This window comes from Oncorhynchus gorbuscha, unplaced genomic scaffold (genome assembly GCF_021184085.1).
Source record: "Oncorhynchus gorbuscha isolate QuinsamMale2020 ecotype Even-year unplaced genomic scaffold, OgorEven_v1.0 Un_scaffold_50:::fragment_6:::debris, whole genome shotgun sequence".
NCBI classification, from domain to species: domain Eukaryota; kingdom Metazoa; phylum Chordata; class Actinopteri; order Salmoniformes; family Salmonidae; genus Oncorhynchus; species Oncorhynchus gorbuscha.
In genome coordinates, this window is record NW_025745333.1 from 97158 (window position 1) to 106132 (window position 8975).

Consider the following 8975-nt stretch of genomic DNA (forward strand, 5'->3'; position numbering starts at 1 on the left):
CAATCTTGAGTCAAACTGATTTATGGTTCATGAGGAGAATATATTTATAAAGTATTTTTTGCATTAGCATATGTGCTAACGTGCATCTATTGGTACAGTGCAAACATATTTGAAGGGTTACTGTATTTTGCCCCACAAATCTGTGCTCTTCTGAACCACAAAAATGACAACCTTAGTCTCTCCCCACTGAGTTGAAGAGCTGATGAAGGGGACTCACTTTAGCTTGATGGAGAGTGGAATTGTGTAGAAGAACACGTTGATCTGAAAGACACAGATGAAGAAGAGGCGGAAGTGCTCAAACATCTCGGCAAAGAAGTACCAGAAGAGGCCTATGTTGGGGGGTGAGATCTGGCATGGAGAGGCTGGGGAAGAGACACAGAGAGAAGCATTCACACAGTAGGAGAGAACGATCACACAATGCATGAAGGCCCTTTCATAATCAGTGTTGGGATTTAGTTACCTGAAAATGTAATATTACTCGTAAAATTTTACAAAAGTATTGTGCTATTTAAAATATTACTTTGTGTGGAAATAAGTTATATTACTAGTTATTACTTTGCGTTACTTTCAGATTTGACTGTTAGAGGGAGTAAGGCGAGCGGGGATTGATATGCTACTAACTCAGGTTTGATCACTACTAGTTTCTCCTTTCATCTGTGGCGGTGCTGTCCTTTGCTAGTCTACAAGTGCTGCACCATCATATGGGCTGTTTAATTAGCCATTCTCAAAGTATTCAGATCCCTTTGTCTACATCATTACAGCCTTATTCTATAATGGATACAATTATTTTTGTCCCTCCATTTACACAATACCCCATTGTACAAAGCGAAAACAAGTTTTTAGAAAATTTTGCACATGTATTATTTACATAAGTATTCAGACCCTTTGCTATGATACTTTAAATTGAGCTCTGGTGCATCTTGTTTCCATTGATCATCCCTGAAATGTTTCTACAACTTGATTGGAGTCCACCTATGGTAAATTCAATTGATTGGACATGATTTGGAAAGTCACTCGCCTGTATATACAAGGTCCCACAGTTGACAGTGCATGTCAGAGAAAAAACCAAGCCATGAGATCAAAGGAATTGTCCGTAGAGCTCCAAGACAGGATTGTGTCAAGGCGAAGATCTGGGGAAGGGTACCAAACAAATTCTGCAACATTGGTCCCCAAGAACAGAGTGGCCTCCATCATTCTTAAATGGAAGAAGTTTGGAACCACCAAGGCTCTTTCTAGAGCTGGGCGCCCGTCCAAACTGAGCAATCGGAGAAGGGCCTTGGTCAGGGAGGTGACCAAGAAATAGATGGTCACTCTGACAGAGCTCCGGACTTGCTCTGTGGACATGGGAGAACCTTCCAGAAGGACAACCATCTCTGCAGCACTCTATGGAAGAGTGGCCAGACGGAAGCCACACCTCAGAAAAAGGCACATGACAGTCCACTTGGAATTTGCAAAAAGGCACCTAAAAGACTGACCATTAGAAACAAGATTCTCTGATCTGATGTAAAAAAGTTTGAACTCTTTGGCCTGAAGTCCAAGCGTCACATCTGGCTGAAACCTGGCACAATCCCATGGTGGTGGCAGCATCATGTTGTGTGGATGTTTTTTAGCAGCAGGGACTTGGAAAGATCCTTGACAAAAACCTGCTCCAGAGCACTCAGGGCCTGACTGGGGGCGAGGGTTCACCTTTCAAGAGGACAATGACCCTAAGCACACAGCCAAGTTAATAGTGGCGTCGGGAAAAGTCTCAATGTCCTTGAGTGGCCCAACCAGAGCCCGAACGGGAACCCAGTCAAACATCTCTGGAAAGACCTTAAAATAGCTCGCAGCAACACTCCTCATCCAACCTGACAGAGCTTGAAAGAATCTGCAGAGAAGAATGGGAGAAAATCCTTAAATACAGGTGTGCCAAGCTTTTAGCATAATTCCCAAGAAGACTCAAGGCTGTAATTGCTGCCAAAGGAGCTTCAATAAAGTACTAAGTAAAGGGTCTGAATACTTAGTACCAATAAAAAGTTTGGACATCTACTCATTCAAGGGTTTTTCTTTATTTTTACTATTTTCTACATTTTAGAAACATAGTCAAGACATCAAAACTATGAAATAACACATATGGAATCATGTAGTAACCAAAACAAGTGTTAAATATACTTTAAAGTATCCACCCTTCACCTGGAATGCTTTTCCAACAGTCTTGAAGGAGTTCCCACATATGATGAGCACTTGTTCGCTGCTTTTCCTTCACTATGCGGTCCAACTCATCCCAAACCATATCAACTGGGTTGAGGTCGGATGATTGTGGAGACCAGGTCATCTGATGCAGCACTGCATAACTCTCCTTCTTTGTCAAATAGCCCTTACACGGCCTGGAGGTGTGTTGGGTCATTGTCCTGTTGAAAAACAAAATGATAGTGGGACTAAGCGCAAACCAGATGGCGTATCGCTGCAGAATTCTGTGGTAGCCATGCTGGTTAAGTGTGCCTTCAACTCTAAATAAATGACAGTGTCACCAGCAAAGCAGCCCCACACCTCCTTCTCCATGCTTCATGGTGGGAACCACACACGCAGAGATCATCCGTTCACCTACTCTGTGTCTCACAATGAAACGGCTGGTTGGAACCAAAAATCTCAAATTTGGACTCACCAGACCAAAGGACAGATTTCCACCGGTCTAATGTTCATTGCTCATGTTTCTTGGCCCAAGCAAGTCTACTCTTCATATTGGTGTCCCTTAATAGTGGTTTCTTTGCAGCAATTCGACCATGAAGGCCTGCTTAAAGTAGTCTCCTCTGAACCGTTGATGTTGAGATGTGTCTATTACTTGAACTCTGAAGAACTGGTTTTTGGGCCACATTCTGAGATGCAGTTAACTCTAGTGAACTAATCCTCTGCAGCAGAGGTAACTGGGTCTTCCTTTCCTGTTGCAGTCCTCATTCATGAGAGCCAGTTTCATCATAGCGCTGGATGGTTTTTGTGACTGCATTTGAATAAACCTTTAAAGTCCTTAAAAGGTTCCGTATTGACTGACCTTCATGTCTTAAGGTAATGATGCACTGTTGTTTTGCTTTGCGTATTTGATCTGTTTCTTGCCATACTATGGACTTGGTCTTTTACCAAATAGAGATATCTTCTGTATACCAACCCTACCTTGTCACAACACAACTGATGTTCAAAGAAATTCCACAAATTAACTTTGAACAAGGCACACCTGCTAATTGAAATGCATTCCAGGTGACTACCTAATGAAGCTGGTTGAGTGAATGCCCATAGTGTGCACAGCTGTCATCAGGGCAAATGGTGGCTACTTTGATTTGTTTAACACTTTTTTGGTTACTACATGATTCTGTGTTATTTCATAGTTTTGATGTCTTCACTATTATTATACAATTCATTGAGTCTTTATACCAAATCTTGATTCAATCTGACTTATGGTTCATGAGAAGATTAATATTTTTAGCATTAGCATACAATGCATTCAGACCTTCACTTTTCCCCAATTCATTCTAAAATGGATTTAAAAATAAATATAACAATCTAATAAATCTACACACAATAGCCCATAATAAAGCAAAAACAGGTTTAGACATTTTTTGCTAATGAATATTTTTTTTTTTTTTAAACAGTCCCAGTCACTGAAAAACATCAGCACAGCATGATTCTGCCTTCCATTTGGCCACTCTACCATAAAGGTCTGATTGGTGGAGTGCTGCAGAGATGGTTGTCCTTCTGGATGGTTCTTCCATCTCCACAGAGGAACTCTTGGAGCTCTGTCAGAGTGACCATCGGGTTCTTGGTTCACCTTGGTTTACCTCCTTTTTTTGCTTAGTTTGGCCGGGCGGCCTGCTCTAAGAAGGAACTTGGTGGTTCCAAACTTGATTAAGAATTAAAAATGATTAAGGCCACTGTGTTCTTGGTGACCTTCAATGCTGCAGACATTTTTTGGTACCCTTCCACAGATTTGTGCCTCGACACAATCCTGTATCGGAGCTCTACGGATAATTCCTTCCACCTCATGGCTTGGTTTTTGCTCTAACATGCACTGTCAACTGTGGGACCATATTATAGACAGGTGTGTGCCTTTCCAAATCATGTCCAATCAATAGAAATTACCACTGGTGAACTACAATAAAGGCGTAGAAACATCTCGAGGATGATCAATTGAAACAGCTGTCTTCTGGTAGAAGGAAAGGCTTTCCCCAAAACCTTCTCAATTAAATGTTAACTACAAAGTAGCCTATACCAACCTGACAGAATAATATCAAGATTATTTGCATCAATCCAGTCGCCATTTGTTTTCCAAACTCTGCAATCACCTTTATTTTATCAGTGAATCACGAGAGCTACAGAAACATTGTTAAGCAAAAAACAGTTGAATTAATGGGCAACAAAAATGTCTTACATTTTTCCAAAACCTCATAAGTGGTCTCCTGATGTGGTTTAAACATCAAATCTGTCTGTTTTATACTTTTTTAAAAGTGTTATTTTGAGAGCGAACACCTGAAAATGATAACCTAAAAAAACTAAACCGAGAAAATTAAATTTGGGAAAAAACTGAATCAGGCAAAAATATAACTTATTTTAACCAGCCCAACTATCACAAGATGCACTATAGATTCTTTGGGTTCCATATGTTGATGCTTTATGATTTGTTATTTGTAGTTGTGGAATGCCTGGCTCTCCTGGACCTGGGCGTATTGCCATATGCAGGGGATGTGTTCCATGAGGTCAGTCTCCTCCTCATTCCGTTAAACTAGTAACATTGTATCACAATGTGCTGCTTCATTCATTTAATACATTCAGTGTTATAATTATGAGGTCATCTGTTCTCTTTCAGACTCCCCTCATTATATACTTCTTTCACTTTGTTATTGATTATACAGAGATTTTGTTTATGGTGAGTGCAGCCCCTAATATACTAATTCAGTGATATCACTGTCTATAATATCACAACACAGTTTGATACCTATATCAAATAGAGGGTCCAGTGATATTTCATTGCTAGTTTTGCTCATAGACAATTAGCTGTAACAGTTTACCTGGATGCTACACAGAAACCAGTGTCCACTAGAGCAGATGGTTGATTGAGGAGCATAATAAGAGTGATTCCCAAAGGTCATATCCATCCATACTCACTCAACTGGGTTCTCTTCTCTTTCTCAACCTGCCCTACAGATGGCAAATGCTCTGACTGCGGTGGCACTATACATAGCAGTGAAGGAATACAACAAAATTGTGTTAAGTGACAAATGATGACAAAATAAATATCATGCAGTTCATGATAAACTGTGCCATGGTAGGATATCAACTTTACTAGATATCAACATTACCTACAGCAAAGGGAGATAAGTGTTTATCCACTTTTAAAAAACTTTTTTTTACTCTACATCACTGGTTTTCAGCTGTTCTGAGAAACATAGGTCGATTCACTTCCTCAAGATGGCAGCAAATTCATACTACATGAAAAGCTGAAATTATGACATCCTGGCAATTAAAGCACGCTTTATTTTGAGAAATATATTCTACTACAAAACGTTCTATTCTCACGTATCCAAAAAGTTGACTAAAATAGGATGTTGCTGGAGAATTTAGTCACAGCTGTTGTGTAGTGGTGACCGTTGTTGGTATGGTGTCTTTCAAGATGCCCTAGGATTGGGTGTCCGAGAGCATAAAATCAGTGATGTGTTCTGGGTAAATTGTGACCAACTTAAACTACAAATAATAATGGGTAGTTATTTATGATGCAAGGTGATTTGTAGATCAGTCAGTGGGCAGTCGCCTTAAGTGTCGAACAAGCCCAGAGACTTCACTTTGCTGTTGCATTATGAGTACGAAACAGTACTTTGTGTGGTAGGGTCCTTTTTATTTTAAGTCCAAAAACTGGTCCTGAACATTAAACAATATCATAAACACAAAGCCAAGCCACATTTAAATTGAGAGGCTATTAGAAGGCTTGACTTGCACAAGCTAATGTACTGTTTGATTAATAATGAATGAAGGGTACTAGCCAAGTACCTCCTACATGGAGTTGAGCGCAGACTATTTAAAAAAATAAAATAATTAATGAACCTCCGACTCACTATGCAGTCTGTACTTATGTTTGTGTAACAGTATAACTTTAGACTGTCCCCTCGCCCATACCCGGGCGAGAACCAGGGACCCTCTGCACACATCAACAACAGTCACCCACGAAGTATCGTTACCCATCGCTCCACAAAAACCACCGCCCTTGCAGAGAAAGTGACGTCAACGATTGAAACGCTATTTAGCGCGAACCACCACTAACTAAGCTAGCGTTTCACATCCGTTACATTTGTCCTCTGTTACATGACTTTGTTCACTGAAATCCATACTTTTTAATGAGTATTGTAGGCCTATGTAATCTGAGATTCAATTGGCACATGCGTATTTGCGCTGAATTGCCATTTTAGAGAAACAAACTAGTAAAGTGGTTGTATTAAGAAGTATGGATTTCAGCAAACAAGGAAAGGCACGCAACAGATAACAATAATAGGTACATGGTAAGGGTTTAAAGCACTTTTTTTTTTAAACATGGTAAGGGTTTAAAGCACTTTTTTAAAGTATCAACTGCATAGCTAGAGATGGACATTGAGTTTTAGATGAGCCAGCTCATTTGGCTCCCAAAAGGCTTCTTCTTCTATGGTTTATTGATGATGGCACAATTTAATGTGCATCCCCCCACCTATTGTGCGGGATGGAAACAGGATTCCCAAAAACAGAACAATTACAAAAAATACTTATGTTAAAAAATAAAAACACATCTGATCCCTACACAGGCTCTTTATAAAAAAACAACAGGACAGACAGACTTTCTTATTTTTCTCCATGTGTAACAGTACTCTTCTGGCGTTGTGTACATCAGTCATCGACACGGAACTCCAATATGTAGCACCAATCATGTAGCTTTATTCTGATAAGAACGACACAAAATTGCACGTCATGCAATGCCCGTCTCACCATCCAACTCTGCACTCACGCACTGTAAAAAATATATGAACCCCCCCCCCACCAGACACAGTAAGGTGCTAGCTAATACTGGCGGGAATTCTCTACAACAAAATGCACAACAAATATTATCCAAAAACCGCTGCATCTTATGTGTGATGTTTGAATAACATTTACGAACTATTTGATATAAATTGTACATTTAAATCATCACTTGAGAGCATAAAATCACTTTTGACGTACGGTGCTTTGCAACCAACAACTTACCGCTGGTTTGGTGCTTGTTCACTGGGACGATTCTAACTGGAACATCCTCCCTCGTAAGCAAGCTATGCAAACCAGCCAATAAGATGCCATGTTGAGTAGGTGAAGGCAAGACAAACTCAAACCAAAAACCCATTGGCTTAACAATAAAGTGGCAAGGGGAATCACCAATATAACCCTGTTACACATGCACCCACCATATCCGTGTTCCAATACCCATACTAACATACTGTATACTACATACTTAATGAGTGTATATACACACACACTACATACTATTAGTTAATTCTAGTATACTGTAAAAGAACGGTATCGTTTCAGTTGTGTGTACTTGAGCTTTGCCTGTCTACTGGAAGTTGATGCTGTTGCTATGCAACCTCTAGCTAGCATAACAAATAACTAGCGAAACATTTTAGGATTTTGGGTGTGTTTGTAAATTAAATCTGGAGTGGCAGTGTGCGCTCTGGGCATTTGAAAATCCAGACCATTGTCAGACCATTGTCCGTTCGTAAATACAGACCAGTGAGCGAGCACACTGCTGGACAGGGTGGACGCTTTGGCTGAGTAGGGTTCATCCGAGCATTCAACTACAGTCAAGCACCCAACGTAACTGGCTAATGTTGGCTAGCTACGTCTGGACACAAATGAGAGAACACCTCACTCTGAACATTTTACTCAACCTAGCAGAGCTGCTTAGGTTGTTCTCATGTTATCCTGGTGACTAACTATGCTGCTGGCAATAATTGAATTAGGCTTATTTTTGCTGACACCGGCCATTTTCAACAGGTGTTGAGCGTTTGTAAAATCATCAGTTATTCTGCGTGAGTTTTCTGAAATCGGAGTAAATTGCCAGAATTAACAATGTCCATTGAAAAGCACAACGACAATACCACTTAACTAAAAATGCTGTTAATAATCGTAGTTAGTTAATAAACTGCCTGGCAAGATCGATTATTAGGAGCCAACTAACAATAGGTACGTTAACTAGCTAACAAACCTGTACTGCTATAATGCTTTGCGGTTAGTAAGGATAGCGTAACTAACAAATTGTCAGCCAACATAACATGTAACGTAACTTATTTGAAAAGTCATTACATTGTTCAAAATGTTAACATTTGTTATAATTAGTTAAAGCAATGAATTTGTATCCGCTCTAATTGGACTTCCGCTGCATATTTTCCGACATATTTTCCGACATTTTCTTCAAATCTGAAGACATTGTGAAGTCACTCCCATATTCTGAATAATTGCCTAATGGGCCCCAAAAGCACGGAAAGTGTCCACTACATCTATAACTCGTATTTTGGTGAATTTAGTACGACATTCGTAAACTTTTGGCATACTAACTATATTCATACTATATACTCAATTCAAGTCACAAATAGTAAGGTTAGTATGAGTATTCGAACACAGCTCAGGAATTATCTTCAAGTATTCAACATGAACACCCCCCCTGAGGTGGCGCAGAAGTCCATAACTTTTGTTGTCCGCTTATTTTGAGGGTCACTGCGATCTTACTATGTTCTTCACGAATACAATTAGTCAAGATAATACCACAGCTGGTCACTGACAGGCTTCACTTTTCCCAGTGCATACATATTTCACAATTCTCGACACCTCAAACTAGTCTCCCACATATGCATCCCTACTCAGGAAACGCATCCCAACAAGAAGCGATTTATCATCATTAAAAAACGTATCATCCACTCCAATTTTAGATACTGCTATCCATTAAACATTCGTATTCA

The 8975-nt window shown here is 39.8% G+C and overlaps 1 long non-coding RNA gene across 1 annotated transcript; it reads right to left on the reverse strand.

The window, feature by feature from the left end:
- Window positions 1-6783: 6783 nt before the first annotated feature.
- On the reverse strand, window positions 6784-7408 carry LOC124018410. Its single transcript, XR_006835620.1, has 2 exons — window positions 7231-7408; window positions 6784-6997 (listed from the first exon to the last, which is right to left on the reverse strand). It is a non-coding gene; the product is annotated as an uncharacterized LOC124018410 (long non-coding RNA).
- Between the last annotated feature and the right edge of the window lie 1567 nt (window positions 7409-8975).